The 25,102-nt window shown below is 40.8% G+C and overlaps 1 long non-coding RNA gene across 2 annotated transcripts; it reads right to left on the reverse strand.

Moving 5' to 3' along the window:
- Positions 1-317: 317 nt before the first annotated feature.
- On the reverse strand, positions 318-25,102 carry LOC140742112 (uncharacterized). 2 transcript variants are annotated; one of them, XR_012102219.1, is made up of 5 exons: positions 24,297-25,102; positions 6,060-6,296; positions 3,451-3,604; positions 3,302-3,356; positions 318-930 (listed from the first exon to the last, which is right to left on the reverse strand). It is a non-coding gene; the product is annotated as an uncharacterized lncRNA (long non-coding RNA). The 2 variants fall into 2 exon arrangements; XR_012102220.1 differs by lacking the exon at positions 3,451-3,604.

Consider the following 25,102-nt stretch of genomic DNA (forward strand, 5'->3'; position numbering starts at 1 on the left):
CCTCTTTCACACTGTTTGTTTATTATTTATTGTTGTAACTTATACTAAAGTTTATGTTGTTTACTGCTGCCTCGAAACAATAAATTTCACAACAATAAACTTGATTCCAATGCTGATTCGAATTTAATATTCACAAATCTAATCATTAAGGAAAGGCTCGATATGCTACTGAAGAGATTGAAGCAGAATCTCCACCAGTTTCACATAGTACCGTTATCTCTCCAAACCAGCAACTCAAAAGATGCAATGTAGTCATTTAAGGGGAGCTTTCAGCATACCCAGAATAGAAATATTCCTGTAAAAAAAATTAACCCAAGGGTAGAACCTACTATCCATAGTTAATTAAACAAGTTTTAAATGTGGAATTAAATATTAAGAAAAAAATGTAAGGACTTTATATTAAGACTAGCTAGAGATATGAAAATAAAAGATAACTTTATATAGATATTTTACAAAGTTATTAAAGCAAACATTGAACCAACAGAAAGAGTCTGGGGAACTAGTGAGGACTTCAAAAAAGGAGGCGGTTTAATTAAACAGGTATTTTGCATTGGTTTATAGACAGAAGACGTAGCACCATGGAATTAGTTGTAAATTGGGAATTGAAAATGAAGGAGCAACTCAAGATGTCAGCAGGACAATGATACTGAGCACATTGTTGGAACGTTGGTTGCCATTGTCCTGCTCTGACAAACTGGTCAGAGTCCGATGGGAAAGCGTGAATACTCCAGGCTGGGACATCTGTCCAGAAAGCCTTTATTTGCAAGTAATGTTCTAAATACATATAAAAGAAAAAAGTAATTTCAACAGAATGAGTAACTAACTGAAACTACAGCCGTGTCCTACTTGCACAATAATGGTAGAATGATGCACTTGTAGAAATGGAGAGTTTTGCTGCAAAGAACAGGAAAGATCCCATAAGTCCAAAACCTGAAACAAAAACAAAAGTGCTATAAATATTAACAAGCTGGACATCATCCGTGGAGAGAGAAAGAAAGAGTAAATTTTTGAAGTCAATGACTATCTGTTGACCTCAAAAATTAACTTTTTCTTTCTCTCTCCATGGAGGTAAATAAGATTGAAAGAATACAGAGAAAATTTACAAGGATGTTGCCAAGACTGGAGGAGCTAAGTTACAAGGAAAGATAGGTTAGGAATTTATTCCTTGCAATGTAGAAGATTGAGGGGAGATTTGACAGAGGTATACAAAATTATGAGGGGTATAGACAGGGTAAATGCAAGCAGGCTTTTTCCGCTAAGGTTATGGGTTAAGGGTGAAAGGAGAAAAGTTTGAGGGGAACATGAGAGGAAACCTTCACTCAGAGGGCTGTGAGAGTGTGGAACGAGCTGCCAGCTCAAGTGGTGTATGCCAGCTCGATTTCAGCATTTCAGAGAAGGTCGGATAGGCACATGGATGGTAAGGGTATGGAGAGCTATGGTCCTGGAGCAGGCCAATGGGACGAGGCAGTTTAAATGGTTCAGCATGGACCATACGGGCCAAATGGCCTGTTTCTAAGCTGTAATTTTCTATGACTCTATTACTACTAGTTTGGCTTATAATGGGTAGAAAGGCAGTGAGGTAGCAAACATGGACAGAAAGCCAAAATTAACAATTCACATCAATGTTACAGAATTGTGAAAAATTAAGGGAAAATTCAATTAATAAATTTAGACATTTAACACTGTGATAATTGTTAACAATGAAAAGCTCAAGTTCCGATCACAAATAATGAACACAGTATACCATTGAAAATGTTAAAATTTTAAATATGTTGCTTTCTATATATTTGATTAAAAACTGTTATCATTAGGCTGATCAAAACCCCCACCCATTAGTCCAGCCAACCACTACTACCTGCACATCACCCATTCCTCTCCACAGGTTTATCCTCCCATGCTCTGCCAATTTACTCTTACACTCCACACTTCATCCCTATGCTGACACGGTCACTGCCCTACTGTGTTTCCACTTGCCAAGAGGCACTTTATCTCTTCATTATTCCTGGTCACTGTGGGCTTATAAACAGATACTTCTGCAGCTAGTATCAATCGGTCTATGTATATAAGCTAATCTTATGTATGGCTATATAGCTACACTCAAACAGTTACTTATATATTGTTTAATTTATATTTATTGAGTTTTTAATGCTGATTGTGTTTTTTACGCTGCGTTAGATCCAAACTAACAATCATAGTGTTCTCCTTTACGCTCGAGTACTGAAGAATGACAATAAACAATCCTGAGTCTTGAGTTTTGAATTGATATCTTGTATTCATAATGAAATCAGTTCCCTATTTCTTCTGTTTTTTGTTTTTTTCCCCAATTCACTATAGTAATAGGAAATGTTAGCATTGCAAGTGGTGGAGTTTAAAGGGAAACTTGAACCACAAATAATATAAACATAGAAACATAGAAAACCTACAGCACAATACAGGCCCTTCGGCCCACAAAGCTGTGCCGAACATGTCCTTACCTGAGAAATTACCTAGAGTTAAACATAGCCCTCTATTTTACTAAGCTCCATATACCTATCCAGGAGTCTCTTAAAAGACCCTATCATACCCACCTCCACCACCTTCGCCGGCAGCCCATTCCATGCACTCACCATTCTCTGCTTAAAAAACTTACCCCTGACATCTCCTCTGTACCTACTTCCAAGCACCTTAAAACTGTGCCTTCTTGTACTAGCCATTTCAGCCCTGGGAAAAATCCTTTAACTATCCACACAATCAATGCCTGTCATCAGCTTATACACCACTATCAGGTCACCCCTCAACCTCCATTGTTCCAAGGAGAAAAGGCCAAGTTCACTTAACCTATTCTCATAAGGCATGCTCCCCTATCCAGGAAACACCCTCCTCTGCACCCTTTCTATGGTTTCCACATCCTTCCTGTAGTGAAGACGTACAAAAGCTGGATGAACTCAGCAGGTCGGCCCGAAACGTTGACTGCTCATTTCAACGGATGCTGCCCGACCTGCTGAGTTCATCCAGCTTGTTTGTACGTCTTGATTTGACCACAGCATCTGCAGTGTACTTTGTGTTTACTTCCTATAGTGAGGCGACCAGAACTGAGCACAGTACTCCAAGTGGGGTCTAACCAAGGTCCTACTTAGCTGCAACATTATCTCTCGGCTCCTAAACTCAATCCCACAATTGGTGACAGCCTTATTAACCACAGAGTCAACCTGTGCAGCATCTTTGAATGTCCTATGGACTCGGACCCCAAGATCCCTCTGATCCTCCACACTGCCAAGAGTCTTACCATTAATACTATATTCTGTCATCATATTTGACCTACCAAAATGAATCACTTCACACTTGTCTGGGTTGAACTCCATCTGCCACTTCTGATTCTGCAATGATATTCAAATGAACCTCACTGAGATATGCTTGGTTGTGAAGGAGAACATAAAAATAAAATTCAGTATGTTTAGCAAAACTGGCAACCTTGATCTGTCACCCGATTTGGATATGACCCAAGTGCGGAGTGAGAGACACGCTAGTCTTCAGAGACAGTTGACTTGACAGTCCAATTTTTCAGGCAAGGCGGAATGCAGGCAGTGAAGCGTTGCTGTGTACGGTGTCCAAGTTTCAACCTATACTGTGACAGAATGAATGGAGTTAAATCTTATCACAATTAAATAATAATTTGCTGACACGTGCACAATCTCGCGTGCAATTGTCGTCTCTGCTGCACTGCCGAATCCATGGTTGTGACAGGGCCCCACTCTCTAGGCTCAGCCCCTGAGGCACCAGCAACCTGTGTCTGCTGGAAGTCCCGAATGAGGGACTTGTCCAAGATGTTCTTCAGTGATGCTGGTAGATAAGTGCCATGGTGTGAGCCAAAGACTTCCATGTAGAAACAGAAACAAGAGCTTATACACAGGTAGTTCAATCAAGTGACACTGTGAGACGAATCACTCAGAATGAGGACCCTCTGATTGGAGGGTCTGCTTCAGGCATCTGCTTCAAGAATAAAACTTGCAGAATCTGAGCCTATCAAAATAAATTTAATAAGGTTATACAGAAGCCACGAGGAAACTGCATTACAAAGAGCGAGTTGCTCGAGAAAAACACAAGGAACTCTTAAAACATTGATAACTGCTGTTAAGCAACAATTAACCAATTCAGGTGCTCTAAAACACAAAGGTCAGGGGTGTTGTGGATAGTGTGGAGGGCTGTCAGAGGTCACAACAGGACATTGATAGGATGCTAAACTGCGCTGAGAAGTGGCAGATGGAGTTCAACCCAGATAAGTGAGAGGTAGTTCATTTTGGTAGGTTAAGTTTGACAGCAGAATATAGTATTAATGGTAAGACTCTTGGCAGTGTGGAGGATCAGAGGGATCTTGGGGTCCGAGTCAATAGGACACTCAAAGCTGCTACGCAGGTTGACTCTGTGGTTAAGAAGGCATACGGTGCACTGGCCTTTATCAATCATGGGATTGAGTTTAGGAGCCAAGAGATAATGTTGTAGCTATATAGGACCTTGGTCAGATCTCATTTGGAGAAATGTGCTCAGTTCTGGTCGCCTCACTACAGGAAGGAGGTGGAAGCCATAGAAAGGGTACAGAGGAGATTTACAAGGATGTTGCCTGGATTGGGGAGCATGCCTTATGAGAATAGGTTGAGTGAACTCGGCCTTTTTTCCTTGGAGCGACAGAGGATGAGAAGTGACCTGTTAGAGGTGTATAAGATGATGAAAAGCATTGATCATGTGGGTAGTCAGAGGCTTTTTCCCAAGGCTGAAATGGCTAGCATGAGAGGGCACAGTTTTAAGGTACTTGGAAGTAGGTACAGAGGAGATATCAGGGGTAGGTTTTTTATGCAGAGAGTGGTGAATGCGTATGTGTGGAATGGGCTGCCGGCACGGTGGTGGAGCTGGATATGATAGGGACTTTTAAGAGACTCCTGGGCAGATATATGGAGCTCAGAAAAATAGAGGACTATGGTAACCATAGGTAATTTGTCAGGTATGGACATGTTTGGCACAGCTTTGTGGGGCAAAGGGCCTGTATTGTGCTGTAGATTTTCTATGTTTTTTTTAAAAACCTCAGAGCCCAATGCTCTCTGATGTCCTGTACAAGCCTGAAGTCACTACAGGACCCTCTTCCCTATAGCTGGCACCTGTTGGCCCAGGAAAACCTGAAAACTTGAGATCCAGGGATGACTTGAGAGACCTGGGGAACTTGAGGGAGGCATGGGGAACTCAAGAGGCAGGGAGACTCGGGAATCCAGAGAGACTGAGAGGCCTGAGAATCCCAACAGACTGAGATGGGTAGGACATTGAAAAACCCTAAACACATTGATTAAGCCTTGGAAACAATCGGAAAAATAAAAACCTTGGGAACATAGAGAAAAGTCCTTGGGAAACCTTGAAAACATGAAACTTGAAACCTAAGAGAAGGAAACTTTTCAAATCATACTCAGTGTTTTATTTTTCACAATTTTTTTCCAGAGGCAATTAGGATATACTCTCAATTTTACAGATCAAGACATCATAGACAGGTTTTTTTCATCGCTAAACTGGCTGGTACTTTGTAGATCTGTTTAACTTGTTTCATGGAAGTTAAATTTCCCCAGTCTGTACCATGACTTCCATCAAGAGGTTAAAAATACTCTTGATAGGGTTACTTTGCATACTTGCACACACCAGCTAGGGATCAACGTTTGGAGCAGGGCTCTTCCAGTATTTACACTATTGACTTGAATGAAGATTTGTTGCATCAATTGATAAGCTTGCTTGAAGAGCTTATTTGTTATGCAGACCTGAGTCACGGGACCACAGAGTTGGGAACCTGGGTACTTGTGACTTAAAAAGCTTGGAATGGATATCGGAGAAACTCAATGTAGACTAAAGCTCAGTATGTAGACTCAGGACTCTCGGAATGTAGAGTTAGGACATACACTGAGAATAAAGGCAGCCTCTCCTCAAACCACCAATGTCAAAACGCCACTAATCAAACTTCGCTGGGTCCATTACTTGGCAAGGTGCTTGTGTCACGCTGGAGATAGAAACAAGAGTTTATTCATAGGATTCCAACGGAACATTGTTACCTCAGCGAATCACTCTGACCAATGAATCTCATGGCCAAGGACAGCTGCTTTCTCTCTGCTGGGTCCATCTTTGCGTGGCCGAGACTTGCTGTCACCCGATTTGGATATGGCTCAAGTGCGGAGTGAGAGACACACTAGTCTTCGGAGTCAGTTGACTCAACAGTCCAGTTTCTCAGGCAAGGTGGAGATGCAGGCAGCGAAGAGTTGCTGTGTCCGGTGTCCAAGTCTCGACCAATACTACGACAGAATGAATATAGTTAAATACTGTCACAATTAAATAATAATTAGCTGACACATGCATAATCACGAGCGCAATTGCCGTATCTGCAGAGCTGCCGAATCTGTGATTGTGACTTGCTCAGAATCTGAGAAAGTAACATTGATCAAGTTATCCTAATTATGGTAATTGTAGCCTATGAGAGCTAATTACCTGTGATTGCAAATGCCTATATTGGCAAACTTTGCCGATTGCAGAGATGTCTTGTAGGTGTTTGAAAAGTAATGATGAAAGGAAAATCAACAAACTGTCTTGAAAGCTGCTTGCCACTCCATTTACATCATTTATGGGTAAAGGAAAGTTTACTACCATAAGTAAAGTCAAATAAGGTGCTGATTTCAATAAATTGAAATTACTACATGTGCTCAGTGATTAAACAGCAAATGTTGTTTTCAAGTCAATCGTCTTTCATCATCACCCAGAGCACTTGTGAACAATGACACTGACAGCAGAGCTCCCAATGATCTCAAGATTACATGTAGCAGATGCCAGACAGAAATTTGTTAGAATCTGGGAACAGGAGTTGGTCATTCAGTTTCTCTGACCTGTTCAACATACAAATGAAATATTGGCTGATTTGCCACTTATCATAAATTGTTCTATTTTCCTTAATGCATATTGTTAACAATATAACAACTGTTATGTAGAGAAGGGTTTCAACAGCAGGGAAGGTGAAGTGTGGGAAAAATCTATTAATGTTAGGGAGGTGAAAAGAAGCACCTGTACTGATTGTGCCATGTGATGATCAAACATCATCTCAGTGCACCAGTGAAGATGTATTTAAGGAGAAGCTGGAAAAACGAATGAAAGACCCAGTTTCTTTTAACCTAGTGTAAATGTACAAATCGCTGACTCAATGTGTAGGTTGCCATTTCGGGAAAGTTAAAGTTAAGATAATCCTCCACTGGCTGTGAAAACAAAGATTATAAATCAAGCCCAAGATAACTAAGGAAAAAAGAGCCCAAGGTGAGATGAGGATAAATTGTTAATGGGAGAATGGAAATGATCTGAAATTCCTCGCCCGGAAGCTGATAGAAGATGATTCAAGAATAACTTTCAAACAGTAATAGAAATACATTTGGAAAGGAAAACTGTGTGAAACTGAGGAGAAAAAATCATGGCATGTGGTAATAACTAGATTAAATTTTCAAGCGAATAGAAAAAGAGACACAAATTGGCTTTTGTTCTTTGCTGTATTATTCTATGTTATCTAGAACAATGAAAGCCTGTGTTAAGGATAATCTTCTGCCCTTTATCTCTGCTGATTCACTTTTAAGGTGCATTATTTGTGTGCAAGTTTTCATTCAGTTGTGGTCACCTACAGAAGGTAATAATTGGTCAAAATTCTACTTTAACTAAACAAATGCATTTCACAGTGGAACATATGGAAGTTTTTTTTTACCTTTTAGGTAATTTGGAGCATACATTTTGATTTACAGCAAAAGTAAGTCAAATTGGTTGTTATAAAGTAAAGTTGCTTTAATGTTATTTAATTATGGGGGCCAATATACGCAAGTATCAAACAACATTTCACCACTGAAATCAGTAACTATTCTCCAGTATTTTGTCCTATTATGCAAGAACAGCTTTTTTGTTATAATGGATTATCCGAAAGGCTAGCCTCAGTGATTGCTATTGGATTATCGTCAGGTTGCAGACAGTTTACCAACTCTGGTGAGTCATGGTCCTGGGTCTCACCTAGAACAGTTTCAGTAGCTTAACTTTAATCTTGGTTAATGTTGGATCTATATGAGAGTATTCAGAATTCCACTCTCAAAGAAGGATTTTAAATGCAAAAGAATTAACAGAACATATACTTTTTGAATTTTCCAGCAACATTTTTGAGTTCTTATTTTAAATAAAAATGCTTTATTATGTATTGTATTTATGAAGAAATGGAATAAATACTGTTGTTTTGTAACTTCAAAGATAAAACAAATTGAAAGAAAAATGTAGAGTTGGGAATGACGTGTAGTCTAGTTTCAGTTTTACTTTTGGCGAGCACGCATGTATGATGTGGTAGCGTAACTTTTCACTGCAGCAGTAAGGGAACGAGATACAGGCACTATGGGGTGTTCACCTTTATCACTAATAACACATGGTATGACTGCACCTATGCCATAAGGCGAGGTTTCACAGGCAAGCTTCACTGGACGGTGTGGATCATAATGTGTGAATACAGTGCCTGGTATCATCATTTCCTTTGTCTTTTAGAATGCCAACTCACACAGCTTTGTCCATTGTCATTTCTTCTCAATCTGCAGTAATGAGTTCAAGGGGTGAAGCATAGTAGCCAGGTTTGATGGGAACCTGTTATAGAGATTTCCAAATCCTAAAAAGGGCCGCAGCTGTGACAAATACTTTGGCCTTGGAGCATCCGGTTGAATTTTCTCAACACACTTGTGTAATGCTTGTGTGTCGATGATGTGACACTTGGTTTAAAGGATTCACACTTGTAACATTATGGTCTGAGCCAATAACCTTCTGATCTTTGTAAAGCTGTCCTGAGATTTAGGAGATGCCCCTTTTCATCTTTACCAGTAACAATAATGTGATCCAGGTAACACGGAGTGCTTGGGCAGCCTTGCAGCACCTGGTCCATAGATTTCAGCCAGAGTGGAAGTGCAGTTGCTACTCCAAAAACAAGCCTATTATAATGATAAAGTCCTTTGTGAGTGTTTATGATGAGAAACATTTTGGAATCTTCTTCCATCTCCTTCGGTAGGTAGGCCTCAGCTAGGTCCACTTTGCTGAAGTATTTTCCTCCAGAAAGGTTTGCAGAAAGGTATTCTCTATCCTGGGAAGAGGATATTAATCTACTTTTAGTACTAAGTTGATGGTGACCTTAAAATCACCACAGCTCCTTACACACCCATTCTTCTTAGCTACTGGGACCACTGGCTTTGTCAATGGGCTTCCCTTAATCTTGGAAAAGAATTCACCCAGCCTCCATGCAATCTAGCTCAGTGGCTAATTTATCACAGATGGTATAAGGATCTGGATGGGCTTTGCAAAACTTGGGTGTGGCATTTTCATTTAACTCTATTTTACTCTATCTTGGTATTTTACTCTATCTTGGTATGTTTGAGTTCTTTGAACACTGCTGTGGCATCGTTCAATAGCTTTCAAAATTTGTTTTCAGTTGACTCTATTGCAGAGGATGTAGCATGCAAATTGTAGATGAAGCTCCAATTAAGTTGTAGTTGTCTCAGCCAATCACAGCCCCACAACATTGGCCCTCCTGTTTTTACCACTTACAAGCCCAAAGTGGCTTGTTGGTTGCTGTATTTCACTGTTACAAACCTTATTCCCACATGAGTTTTCTTTTCTCCAGTATAAGTTTCTTTTGAGCCAGTATCCAATTCCATTTTAATTAAATTACCATTCACATTCTTGTCCATTATTAGTTTTCACATTGTAAATCACAAGGCAACCTGTCCTGTGTCACTCTCATCATTACCAAGTTTTTATCAACAGCATGCAGTTTAGTGCTCTCTATGAAACACTTTATCTTTTTCTCTTCCCTGTACAGTCCATTTTTTTTCCTCCCTGACATGCTCTTTGTATGTGTCCGAAATTGTTGTATTTTCTACAGGTTTCACTTTTAAACCTGAATTGTTTTGATGTATATGAGCCCCTACAATGGTAACACAGTCTGTCTGGCAAGGCTAAGATGTTGCAATTTTGTTCACTCTTACTTTCATTCCTGACGGCAACTCAATTGCATCTCGGTCTGCTGTTTCCATTGATATAGTGATTTCAACTATTCTTTTAAATGTGAGTTGTGCCTCAGTTAGGAGCTATTTTTTATGCTTTCTTGTAAGATTCCACAGACTAAACAATCTTTCAGTTCATCATTAAGCTCATCGCAGAACTGACAATACTTTGACAATCTCTACAACTCAGGCAGGTATACTGCAGTGGAATCCCCTTCCTTTTGATTCTGCTTATGAAACCTAAAGCATTTTGTAATCAATGGTGATTTTGATTCTAAATGCTGTATTCCTACATTATTTTTATGATATCAGCAAAGCACATTTCAACTGATTAGTTAGGAGCACATAAAAATCTAAGCAATCTGCATGTTTTTCCACCCAATGTACTCAGCAAAACTGGCACTTTATTTTCATTAGCTATTTCATTTGCTTCAAAATAGAGCTCAATTTGCTCAGTGTACAACATCCAGTTATCTGTTGTGCAATCAAACACATCTATCTTTCCAATGTTGTCAGCCATTTCTACTTTTTTTGTTACTGATTATTATCACCTACTAATCTCTGTTTATTAACCCACAAATTCTTCTATTTTCTGTCCTTTTTTTAACTTGATCATCATTCTTTTCCCCGTTTTTTTATCTTGAATGTCTTGCTGCACTTCAACTAGTTGTTGCTAGTCATTTTGGGTTTATTTTAAAACCTACTTGTCACCATTGTTACATTTTGTAACTCTAAAACATAAAGCTAATTGAAAAAAAAATGATACGCCCTCTTATGATGTGGTGGCATAATGACATATCCCATTTGCTTACGTTTTCATACTGTATAACCCACGATGAATCATTTAAACAAACAAAAATGCTTTATCAGACAATATGTTTGCAATAATACTCAGATATTACTGAAATATTAAGTACACAACAAATGCTATATACATCAAAGAAAGATTGGTAGAATGAAAAACCAAGCAATTTTTTTGTGCTCCGGGCATATATCTACATCTGAATCTATATACAGTATATCCTCCTGCTATATCTCTGATTGTTTTAACAATTAGTTATTTCCATTGTTCTCAAAGGAGAAAATTGATCAATCAAAACAATGAATGCTGGAATATAGGTTGCCCAACATTTATATGATATGCAATCTTATTGATTTGTTTGATTGTTTATTTGTTTATGATTGATTGATTGGTTGAGATACAGTGCAGAATAGGCCCTTCTGACCCTTGGAACCACGCCACCTGGCAATCCCCTGATTTAATGCTAGCTTAATCACAGGACAGTTTACAATGACCAATTAATCTATCAACTGGTACATCTTTGGACAGTGAGAGGGAACTGGAACACCTGGAGGGAACCTACATTGTCATGGGGAGAGTGCACAAACTCCTTACTGGCAGCAGCGGGAGTTGAACCTGTCATAAATCATTATGCTAACCACTACAATACTGTACTGGCTTGTTTTTGTAATTTTTGAAACAATGCAAATAAAACCATCAAATTTATTAATTATGATCTGGGGGTGGATTTATTTTTCCTCTGCTTATCAGCCCTTAAAATCTTTGTAAATCATTCACTTTACTTTCCCTATTACATTTGGATCAGATTCCCCTTTCATTCTCATCTCTGTTCATGCAATGGTGATACTGTCTGTTATAAAAAAAAATTCCTTTGTTTCATAATCAAATCCAGGATATTTATCTCCTTGCATTTAGAAGCTGTCCAATCAAGCAAAACACCTGCTTTTCAAATAATTATCACAAGAAAATAATAAATGAAGCTTCTAGATATTAAGTGAGGAGAATTTAATTATTTGTAAGTAAGACATACATCTACTTAACTGTGACTTATTGTAGCTTCAACATCTTAGTCACCAAAGTTAATAACTCTGTTTTTATTATTTTGTTCACTTTGCTGCCTATTTATTTTGATGCAGATATTTGAGATGTTGAAAGCCAACTCATAGCCTAACTATTGCTTTTTTTCCCAATTCTGATTGCTAGGTGATTGATTCAAAGGTAATTCAATGCATTTATATTAATTATTGGGAAGAAACAGACAGAATGATTTTATGTTTCACTTAATTCTTGATAGTAGACAAGCATTCAGGAAAACATTTAAAGTCTTTCACATTAGTAAAGCTATTGAAGGTCTATCTGTATTATTAAAAGTAAGGAGCAATATTGTTTTAGAATTGACTGCAATTTCAGATCACTAAACTGCAATTTCACTGTTAAATAAAATGCAGGAACATCAGATAGGTGAAAATCAAGAACTGCAGATACAGGGAATCTGAAATTTTTTTTAAAAAGTGCTAGAAATACTTGACAGGTCAAGCAGTGTCTGTGGACAGAGAAATTGTTAATGCTCAGATTTGGGGTCTTTTATTGGAACTGGAAAGAGAAAAATCAAATTAGTTTTTGGTGGCAGAGAAGGAAAAGATGGGCAGAATAAAGAGGATATCACCAACAGGATGAGACCAGATAACCAGATAGCTGTTCAGTAGCAGTTATAATCAGAGTATGTGCCCTAATCTGAAACATCAAGGGGTAATTAATACCTCAATTTTATACCTTTTATTTCCCTGACAAAAACCACAGCCCTGAATGTTCAATTAACAATCTTTTAGAATACACAGTTCCAAATCTCCACCACCCTTTTTACACAAAAACTTCCCGGATTATAATTTTAAATAGCCAGCAGCAATTTTAGGGTTAAGTTCCTTCATTTGAGATTGCTGCACCAGTGGAAATAGATGCTTTCTAGTTACAGTTTTGAAACTATGATGTTTATGAGCACCCACCTTCCTCAGTATGATCAGACATGTTCCTGTCACATCAATGGTAACACAACAAATCTCAGAGTAAGTCACTGTCATGGTGAGAGATTCTGATCAGTTTGGACCATTTCTCATTTTAAGGCCTGTTTATTCTTCCTGCATTTTGGGTTAATAGGTGAATAAATTGCTGGAGATAGGATCAGTCCCAGGCACTTTTTTTAACTGAAGAGACACCTTTCTGGGTTTTATTTTGACTCCGTGTAAAATGGGAAATCTAACTGATGGGGAGCTGACAACCAATTATACATTTCATACGTAATCGTACAGACATAAATGTTGATGCTTGATGCTTTGTTGTTCCCGGTTTTAGAAGATATAATCACAATCTGATATTCCTTATGGTTTTATTCAGACTTCTCGGACTGAACGTCAGTATTCTATTAGCCTTTTAGATTACTTGTTGAAGCACTCGGCAGAGATGGTGCTCGGTGCTCGGTGTCGGAGGGCTGGTCGGAGGCACGAAGTTGTCGGAAGTTTTCGGACGGACTCACAGTTGGCTGTGCTCGGGTGCTTCCAGAGGCTGCATCGGGAAGTTTTGCCACGTTGGAGGTTTCTTCCTTCTGCCATCTGCGTGAGATGATGGGCTATCTGGGACTTTGAGACTTTTTTTTACCGTGCCCATGGTCTGCTCTTATCAAATTATGGTATTGCTTTGCACTGTTGTAACTGTATGTTATAATTATGTGGTTTTTTTGGTCAGTTAGTCTTGGTCTGTCTTGTGTTTATGTGATATCATACTGGAGGAACATTGAATTTCCCCTTGGGGATGAATAAAGTATCTATCTATCTATCTATCTATCTAAATCCGATTCCGTAAGAAAATACATTTATTTCAAATAGACTAGTCCAGCCACCATTGTAACTGTTCCAATGAGAAGGGTTGGAGTAGATTGCTTTATTTTCCAACATCTTTTCAGTCTAATCTTAAATGCTCAGATTTTTGGTAACTTAGATGCTGGTTTTCACCTATTGATTCACGTAGTACGGGTAGCAAGAGCAAATAGTGGAGACAGAGGCAGCAAGAAGAACTTCACACTGAAGATGTCCCAGCTCATACACAAATGATGCATCTTAGATGCTGTTGTCAAACAGATGACCTACGGAGCAGCAACACTGAGTTCATAATTTACTTGTAAGTGCCCTCGCCTAACTGTACATGTTTGCAGGTAGATTAAAGGAGTGGAATCCTTGTCTTACATACTCTCCATTTTCATAGGCCTATGCAACAATAGAAAGTGTGGGCATTTATGAAGTGTTTACACTGCATTGAAAAGGCTACATATTGGCCTTCTCCAAGAGCTTCTACATTATGAATAGCAACCTGAATAGAACACATGGTAGATTGACCTTGACCATTTATCACCCCATCGATATGCAGTGAACTGTTCAGTGGTTTCTTGTTTGCAGGGTGTGCATAAGAGGACCTTGTGAGAGGTATTATGATTACATGAGCATTAAGATGAGAGGTGATAAAAAAAATTAAGCCCACTACCACCCACTTCAGACATTGTCTCCTATTCTGGATATCTCTTCCAATATCTCTGTACACATCAGCAAAACAAAAACAAACTTCTCTGGGAAATCAGTGGGTTGAACAGGATTCGTGGAAGCAAAAGGATGGTCAACATTTGGGGATGTGGCCCATTGTTGGCCCTTACTACTTCAAAGACACGCAGAAGAATTATCCCTTGGTCCCCTTGTGTTAGATACTCACATTCCAGGGCCGGAGAGGGTTACTGCTAACCTGAGATTTCCAGCACAGCAGAATGACCTTTTCAAAGGGTCAGAGTTATCTGCGACAAAGTTAACATTCTAACCAACATTCCATGCTCAGCTTCTCATTGTAAACAAAAAACAGTCTTCAGATCTTAATGTAAGATGCAAGCAATAATCAGTCTGAACTTAAGAATACTGTTTTGCAAACAATCTGTACTACCTACATCATTTGCATCATGTGATAGAGATCAATGCAGGTTCCAGATCAGACTTACTTTGTCATTTTGCACATCAAACATGGTCACGGGTATGATCAATTAATAATTGGGATATTTCTGTACTCATTAAGTCAGCTGTCACAGCATTAATTTTGGCTGTCTGGGTTCTCTATCCCCAGAACGTTGTAGTCGACCAGTGTGAATTACTCTGTTCCCACAGAAGTATTTGAGAAACATCACATGCTGATAATGTCAGCTAGTAGCAAAACTAGTAGTTTAAGTGTTAGGAAGCATTGGTAATTGTTAGGAATGAGAAGGAGAAAGACAGAAAGACAGTGACAGAAAAAAGAGAACTAGAATTCATTCCACACCTTTTGGTATCTGTGACGGATGATTCATTCCTTTGCAACTCGTTGATGTGTTCTTTTAGTTTGTAGGATTGCACCTGTGTTCAGAAATCCTTCGTAGTTTATAGATATTTTGGAATTTTGATATCTCTTAAATATCAGAAATCTTGTAGGTATTTTAAACGTGTGTTAAGAACTATTTGTCTAAGTTTAAGCGTGACATCATTAAAAATTAAATGAACTGTGTTTAAGCAACTTTGGTAGCTGGAAGTATCTCCTCCTTGGTAGGGTGGGAGATCCACCACTGAAATAGTGAATATTGGGGGTTAGACTTCACTGTAGACCCTAGACAGACAAATGTCTAGTGCAGAGCAGACTGATACAGCATAACCTCCCTTTAGTTAGGGTACCCGTAAATACCTATATCGGATAGGGCTTAAAATCTCCTTTTGTGTTCAGGGCTTTGTGGACAGTAAACCATCACACCCTCCACAATATTTACTCTTTAAGCAACTTCTCTGAAACAGATCGTCTGTCATTGTTACACTGGTGGAAATGTGTTATGTGTAGATTGACTGCTGTGTTTTCTGAGGTGACTTGTACAAACCTTTCTGGGATGTCCTGGGGTTGTGAGAAGATCAACATGAATGCGCAACTTGCTTTCTTTAAATTTGTGAATGATCATATACTCTGAAATTGAAATTAGTTTCAGTCCATGTACAAAGCTTCATTTCAACAGTCAATGTCGAACCACAAGGGGCAAAGTAAATAAGCTAATCAAAGTGCATATTAAACTTAATTAAGTAAGATAAAATAGACTCTCTTACATTAATCTGTCTTTAGGCTGAGTTTACCCATTATAAATTTTAGCACACACAAGACAAAACTGTCCCAGTGAGGCTGATACAATTAATCAAGCCCAATCAAGATGTTTTGAGTTTTATTGTGTCTCTGTGGGAGTTAGAATTTTTTTCTGAAAGAGGAGCAAATCATTTTCAGTCGATTGTAAAATATTTATAAAGTGTTAGAACAGGCTCTGAGGCAATTCTAAATCACGTCACAAAAATGTTGACAGCATAACATGAAAATCTGAATATTTAAAGAGCTCATTGAAACAAAATGCAACAATTTAAAATACTGCTGATGTAAAAATGCCATCAATATCAATCACTGTCAGCACTGAACAATGAACAATTGGATAATGTTCACAAATGGGGACAAGCCAATCAAAACTGTGATTACCGAAGTTGGATAATTGTTATGTAAATGTCTTCTGATCTTTTATACCGTGTTCATTGCCTTTACATTGTGACAAACCAACTCATTTTAGTCAATCCAATAAGGCAATGGCCCAAATAATCCATTATGACATTCCTTCTTACCAGTCTCTGTGCTTCCACTTAATCAAGATTAAACACAATTCATCTTCCTTTTAGACTCTGCTCTGAACATGTTTACTTCAACAAAGAGTAGTATCCAGCAAGTTTCTTTTCACTGGGTCTGAGAGGTGTAATATGGACAGACCTCTTTGTGATGTAGAGTTTGAAATGAATTGTAGAAACGTACAGCACAGAAAAGGAGCCATCTCATCCATGTGTGAAAAATTTACCACTTAGATCCACTGTAAATTACTTCCCGCTCCTCTTCTTTAATTGTGCCCTTTAATTCTAGACTTTGCTGCCTTGCGAAAAAGACTGGCCATCTATCCTATATCTGAACCTCATAATTTTGTAATCCTCTGTTAAGTCACCCGTCAGCCTTCTGGTATCCATTGAGAATAAACTCAGCCTATCCAATCTCTCCTAACAATTACAGCCCTCCATTTCAGGCAACTTTCTGATGACTTTCTTCTTCACTCCCTCTATTGTGACTGCATTGTTCTTGTAGTGTAGCTACCAGAACTGTACGCAGTACTCTAGTCCAAACAACATTTTGTAGAACAACAACTTGATAGCCCAGCTTCTAAACTCAATGCCTCAAACTGTGAAGGCAGACATACTAAGTGCCTTTTCACAACCCCATCAACCATCACTACATTCAAGGAGATATGGGCATGCACTCCAATTTTTCTGCACATATCAATGTTCATAAGGTGACTAGCATTTATTTTAATTATTCCTTTACAGAATTTATCCCCCCTGAAATCTATTATCTTGTGTTTGGATTTAATTCCATCTACCAGCACTTTGTCCAGGTTTCCAGCTGAATTATGTCCCACTATATCTATAAGCAACCTTCTTCACTATCTATAACTCCTCTAATTTTTTAATTGTCTACAAATGTAATCCTAACTCCTACTGTCACGAGGTGGGGACAAGGGTGCTGGGAGAGGACCCACAAGCAGGAGACAAACACGTCTTTCTTAGGTACAATAAAATAGCGTTTATTACTCGCTACACAGAAAATCGGGAAATCAAGGAGGACAAAGAGGAACACGAACCTCGGACTAGGGGACTCGGGACTTGGACCGCTGCGGACCTGGGGCTTGGAAACTGGGAACTGGGATTGCTGCGGCCATGACTGGGACCTCTGCGGACCTTGGACTAGGAGACTAGGACCCTGATTCACCGCAGCCAGAAAACATGGACCCCATGGATCGCCGCAGCCAGAAACGTGGACACCATAGATTGCTGCAGCCGGGAATAGGGAACCTGGATTGGCGCGGACCCCTGGATTAGGAGACTAGGACCTTGATTCACCGCAGCCAGAAAGCATGGACCCTATGGATCGCCACAGCCAGAAACGTGGACACCAAAACACAGGACAAGGAACCTTGAGCCAGGACTCCTCCTTCAGATCAGGCATCGAGCTGGGACTCTTCTTCGAGGGGTAGACACGGACAATGGGCATGAACGTCGAGCCAGGACTCCGCCTTCAACTCAGGCACCGAGCCGGGACTCTTCGAGGGGTAGACACGGACAATGGGAATGAACATTGAGCCGGAACTCTGCCTGCAACTCAGGCACTGAGCTGGGACTCTTTGAGGGGTAGACACGGACAATGGGCATGAACGTCGAGCCAGGACTCCGCCATCCATTCACCCCTGGCAGATTGACCTTGCCCGGACCCACTCTGGCGAAGGAAGGTGAATTGCTGGTACTCCGATGTGGGCTGCATCACTCTGGTGAGGGAAGGTGAATTGCTGGTACTCCGATGTGGGCTGCATCACTCTGGTGAGGGAAGGTGAATTGCTGGTACTCTGATGCGGGCTGGATCACTCTGGTGAGGGAAGGTGAATTGCTGGTACTCCAATGTGGGCTGCATCACTCTGGTGAGGGAAGGTGAATTGCTGGTACTCCGATGCGGGCTGGATCACTCTGGCGACGGAAGGTGAATCGCTGGTACTCCGATGCGGGCTGGATCACTCTGGCGACGGAAGGTGAATCGCTGGTACTCCGATGCGGGCTGGATCACTCTGGCGACGGAAGGTGAATTGCTGGTACTCCGATGCGGGCTGGATCACTTTGGCTTGTCGTAGCGTCGGCAACTTGCTAAGGCTTCTTAACACTCTTGTCCTGAACGGCTAAAGCCAGAGGCTTATAAGCTGCCGATTCGGGTCGAGAGTAGATCACCTTAATTGCCAAGCTCAAGGGACACGTAAAACGGAATTGGAAGGGAACAAAGAGTCAATGGTCCGGATCATAACGCAACCTAACTATATTTAAAGGGGAACCGATCCGGACCATGACACCTACATTTTCATCTTTGGCATTAAGGTCACTAACCCTATTTTCTTTTAGGATCCAATGGATTAATCACTTCATTCTTGTTTATTGGTGGTGACAAGCTCAGATGAGAGTGATGTAGCAGGACATTAAAGTCTGCAGTGAGCTAAGTTGTCCAATTACAGCTATTTTAATGTTAAGATCTGGTCAAATGAATCACTTGCCTCCAAGAGCTTACCCTCAGTCAAATGCTGAGAAATAGATGTTTAGGAATGGAGGGGGGGGTTGGTGCCTGATGGATGGAATGATCACTCCTGCATGGCCTGCATCAACATCAGATATTAGAGAAAAATACTTGGGGAAAAGAAAGAACACTCTTGTTGCTGCTGTCTGAGAAGTGAGTACCGGGTAAACAGCTCAACTCCTTGTGTACAAACTCCCTCTTACAAGCAACATGACTTGTATGCACATGGAGACCTTCCTAAAGTCTGCCCAGGGTTCCAGGAGCAGAATTTCTCTACCATTGTAGATTCCTTAATTGTTAGGGAAGAAGCTACTGGTTTGAAGTTGATAAAAATACTGATAAAATAAAGATTAACGTTTATTTTGTTGGAGTGGTAATATATTAAACAAGCAAAGAATTTTGAGTGTGTGGCAACATCTGCTCTTTCTATACACCATCCAATCCTGTTTCATTCTGAGTCACTGAAGTCTCTTACAATTTTAAATTTGCTGTTATTGTCTGCTGATCTATTTTCACACATACCTTATTCAAATTTCCTATCCAGTTCATTTGCCTTCTGACAGAATGCTTTTATTGCGAATATTTCGCTGTAAGGATTCGTTTGGACAGGGCTTGAAGATAAGAACTTTATAAAGCAGAGATAGACCCACTATCCTCTACAACGATGGCTGATCTGATTACAGCATCATCCCCATGTTCTTGTGTGTTCCCTGTAATCTTTTATTACCATGTCAAACAAAAACCTGCCCATATCATTCTGCTCATCACTGTTTCAAATGGTCAGTCACTTTTTCTCAACCTCTTAAACCATATACTTAGTTCCAAGTTTCTCTACAAGGTAAAACAACATTTCAGATCTACCTCAACAGGTGTTCTCAAAGCATATTGTTTCAATAAGATTTCTCCTCTATTAAATTAGAGGCACTATCTCCTCAATCTTTCCTCTTAAGATGATCCCTTTGCCCCAGGATTGAACCTAGTGACCATCTTTGAACTGTTTCTGATACAAGCATACATGTCCATAAATAAAGCTGTTGAATAATGGGGGTTAGGAAATTGCAGCCTGGTTATTGGACATTGATGAAGATCTTGGATGGTGCAGCACCTAAAGGAATGCAGGTAAATTTATTGAGAATCCATTTGGATTGCATTCCCAGAGTGGACTGAAAAATGCTCCGAGAGGTCTCGATTAAACTATTCTCTATCAAAAACGTTTTGGCCTGATGTGGCCCAACAATGGGTTTGTTCTGAAACCACATGAGAAGTTTTTGTTAGTATCACTCTAGATCAGGGGTTTCCATCCTGGGGTCCATGGACTCCTTGGTTAATGGCAAGGGTCCATGGCATAAAGAGGGTTGGGAACCCCTGCTCTAAATGGACATCACACAAAAGTTGAGATTCTGTTGCAAAAATCATATCTTCAACATCTCACTATTATTCCAAACTCAAAATGCCTGTTTGAATTTCTGGGTGGAGTGGTTTGATCAAGCAAAAATCAAAGTTGGTTTTGATTCCATAATGCATAGATTTTAGGGAGGAAAGTAGGTTGCAATGAAATCTCTAAGATTTATTTCTCTTTATAACATTTATTGTCACAACTTCAAACACAACTGTGGAATCTGGGTGCTCTTGCAGGCAGGCAGCTGGATGAAGATGACAATCACACATGTGAGATTGCACACATTCCAGTCAATTAGAGTTTCTTTGCAATTGCATTTAACTCCCTTCATTTCAATCTTGTCAAGTCTTGACCCAAGCACAGTGACAGCAATGCATCCTGCTTACATTAGTCTGTGTCTGGAAAAGTAGATAAATGATATAGATAGATGCTGTAAAGGAGCAGTATTAATTTATTATTTTATCACTACTTCTGAGCTGCAATGATGGCATTATATTTTGGTTGCAAGTTTACAGCTAGTGGTCCTGTTGGCCTAGCGTTTTTTTTTTTGGTTCGATACAGTTTCTATTAAAGTTCAGAAAACTATTCATTCTGATTCAGTTTCTCTCTCCCTGCACTTGGGCCATCACTGAACACCACAGCAAAACTTGACCAATCTCAAAATGGATCCTGTGGAGAGAGAAGAGCTGAAATCAGACGTAAACTTTATTGGAGAAGTAGAGGAGAAATTAAAATCAATGGAGGCTGGTTTAGCAGAACTTGCTCTCACAGCATGCCGGCTTCTCGCAGAGCAGTAAGTCCAGTCCAAGCCAAATTTTGCTGGTCAGGTGGAGGAGAAGTTAGTCAGTGGAAGCTGGGTTGGGGGAAATGGCTGACACAGTACAACTACTCTCAGAGTGGCAAGCCCAGTCCACGCTGGAAAATCAAGTGGTCACGACTCACAATGATGGCTCAGCAGCTCACAACAGACAACTAGAATCAGTCGGCAACAATTACTGCTCTCACTGCCACTATTCAGCAGCTTTCTGCCAGTACAGCCCCATTTCCAACACCGGCACCTTCCCCACCCTCGTCTACTGCAGTCACACCCGCCTTAGCCATTAAGCTCCAATTCCTTTAGTACCTGAACTGAACATTCCTCCACCTGGCAGTTATTCTGATGACCCCAGTGGCTGGAGAAACTTTATTATCAGTGTGAGCTGACGTTCCAAGCCCAGCTTGGTCATTTCTGTCAGCTGTCTTCATCTACTCTATTGTCAACCGGTCCACATTCTGCCTAGGAGCCCATGCAGGTGGGAAGGGGGGGCCTACTTCAGGACGGACATAACTGATGCAGAAAAAGAGGTTGTTGCCTCTACTGTGACTCTCCAGGATACTTCCGGACATCATATCCCAAGCACCCAGTAAAGAAGATACCCATCAGCAAGAAGCAGAGCTCTGATGGGTCAATTGTCTCTGCAAGCATCTTCCCCTTATCGAATAATACTCCCAGTGTCTCTGTCATAGGGTCCCAGACAAATGAGCATCTGGCACTTATTAACTCCAGAGCAACTGGCAACCTCATGCATATCTCTCAGGCTCAAAGATGGCTCCAATAACTGAGAGAGAATTTTGATATCAAGGCTCTGGATGGTCGGCTTCTGAGCACTGCAAGATTCACCTTTCCACAACTTGTTCTAGAAGTCAACCATAGGAAATAGCTCTCCATCTACGGTATCTTGTTGATTGAACTACCTAAGCTGCCGCTGGTGCTCGGCCTTCCCTGGCTATCTAGACACAATCCAATGGTCCCTAAGGTGCTCCAAGAATGGGGACCAACTTGTCTCTCTACCTGACTGGGTTCAGCTCAAGTCCTTATTGGCATAACTCTTTCAGAGCCAACTGCTAGTGTGAACCTTTATGGTGTTCCATCCAAATATGTTGACCTTCTAGTGGTCTTCAGTAAGATGAAGGCCATGTTACTGCCTCCACACCAGCCATATGACTGCACCATTGATCTCCTACCAGGTACTATGGCTCCCCGGGGCCAGCTCTTTTCCCTCTTTTGTCCTGAAATATTGACCATCATGGAGGTATTGGCTTTAGGATTTATCTGCCTCACCACTGGGGGTGGACTTCTTTTTACTGAACAAGCTCCATCCCTGCACTTATCGTCAGCTCCTCAACAACATCACAGTGAAGAACTGCTACCTTCTTCCTCTGCTTACTTCTACACTTGAATATCTTCAAGGAGCAACTATATTCTCTACGATAGATCTTTGCAATGTGCACAATTTGCTTCACATCGGAGAAGAGAATGAGTGATGACATCAGTCAACACCTCCACTGGCTGCTATGAGCACCTTGTGATGCCATTTTTCTGACAAACACCTGTGCTGTTTTTCAGGTTCTGGTCAACGATGTGCTCTTGGACATGTTGAATCCATTTGATTTGATATATTTTGATGATGTTCTTATCTATTCCCGCTTTTGCCAGGAAATGTCTAAATGAAGGCTCCTGAAGAACAACCTTTATGCCAAGCCAGAGAAGTTCAGGTTCCACAAAGAAAAGTTTTCATTCTTAGACAACATCCTCACCCCATCCAGTGTTCTAAGAGACATATGTAAAGGCCATCACAGAGTCACCTCAATTACAGTCAAACAGGTTTATGCACTTCATGGGGTTTGCAAACTTTTCTTGCCACTTCATCAGAAACCTCAGTTGCAATGAGGCTCCCATAAATGCACTCAACGAGAAGATCTCTACAGGATTCCTATGGACAAGTGAAGCAGACCAAGCATTCTTAGAGCTTTACCATTGCCCCTGTTCTGCAAAATCCAGGCCCATCCAGTCCATTGAGCTTGGTGTATCAGACATTGGCATTGGAACTGTACTCTCCCAGTGCTCTTTTGTAGATAATCAGCTGTACCCCTATCTCACTGTCAAGGAGGCCCTGGGAGCAGAGCACCCTTTTCTGATATTGACAGATTACAAGAACCTCTCCTACATTTGTGATGCCAAGAGACTCAACTCCTGTCAAGTATGTTGGGCATCTTCTTCAACCAGTTTAATTTCACCCTCATCTACAGTCCTGCTAGCAAGAATACCAAGGCTGATGCTCCCTCCTGTCAGTCTGAGTACACCACCAGTTCATACCCCATCGTTCCTTGTTCATGAATAACTGTTCCAATCATTTGGAGACTATAAACAAAGATGAGGGCTCCCCAACAGTCACTTCCCGACCAGCTGTTTTTCCCTGCTACTGTGGGCCCCAGAATGTCAGAGTAGGGTCACTCTTCCCGTCTGATTGGACATCCAGAGATTCAGCAGATCCTAGAATTTATAAATAGATTTTGGTGACCATCTATGTTCCAAGATGTCCACAACTTTGTCTCACTTATGCCTAGACAAGAGTTGTCAGATCAGTCTGGTCTCGTGTGCCTTGCTGTCCTTGGTTCCACCTCTCAGTGGATTTCATGGGGATTCTACCACTCTGGTAGTTGTGGACCATTTCTCTAAAACAGCCCATTTCATTGCTCTCTCCATATCCCATCTGGTCTTGAAACTGCCACCCTCATGTTTCAGCATGTGTTCGTGCTACACGAATTTCCTCAGGACGTAGTCTCTGATCAAGCACCACAGTTCACATCCCATTTTTGGAAGGCCTTCTGTTCTCCTTTAGGAGCCACAGCCAGCCTCTCATCAGGTTACAATCCCCAACCTAACGGCCAGACTGACAGAGTGAGTCAGGAGCTGTAGATAACCCTGTGCTGTCTTCTCCGTTCCAACACCATAATCAGGAACTCCCAACTAGTTTGGGCAGAGATTACTCACCTCCAGATGTTCTCCATTGGTACTTCTCCTTTTGAATGCCAAAAGGGATTCCAGCCACCACTCTTCGCTGATCAGGAGATTGACGTGGCAGTTCCTATGGTTGAACAGTTGGCGCAGGGCTGCAAGCCCACATGGAGACATTCCAGGGCTTCTTTGCTGCACACTCAGAAACAATATGCCTGGAAGGCTCATCAGCTCCACCAACAGGTGGGGCCTCACAAGTCAGGGAAGAAAAGTATGGCTAGGGTCCAGAGATCTTCCTTTGAGAGTTGAGAAGCCACAAGTTGGCCCCTTGCTACGTGGAATCATTCATACTGGAGAAGGCTATCAAAAGAGCCTTCTAAAGATTTTGCCTACCATCAAATATGAAGATTCACCCAGTGTTCCATGTTTCCCAGCATAAGCCAGTGACTTCCTCCCTCCCTGCTGCAGTCACCCCCACTCCTCCTCACTTGGTGGATGGGTCCCTGGTCCATTCTGTGCAATGAATCCTGGGATCTTGCTGGGTGCAGGGAAGTTCAAGTATCTCATGGATTAAAAAGGGTATGTCTTGATGAATGTCCTTAGGTTCCAGTTTAACACATCATGGACGATCTTTTATACCGGACTTCCAGTGGTCACAGGCCTCGTTGTAAAGGACTGGTATTAATTTAGTATTTAGTTACTGCTTCTGAGCTGCAGTCAAGGCGTTAGCTTTTTGCCTGAGAGTTTTTAGTTTGTGGCCCAGCGTTTATTGTTTTTCTTTGCTCTGTAGAGCTCTTATTAAAACTCAGTGAACTGTTCATTTTGCTTCTCTGCCCTTCCCT

The sequence above is a fragment of the Hemitrygon akajei genome, chromosome 19 (genome assembly GCF_048418815.1).
Source record: "Hemitrygon akajei chromosome 19, sHemAka1.3, whole genome shotgun sequence".
NCBI lineage: Eukaryota > Metazoa > Chordata > Chondrichthyes > Myliobatiformes > Dasyatidae > Hemitrygon > Hemitrygon akajei.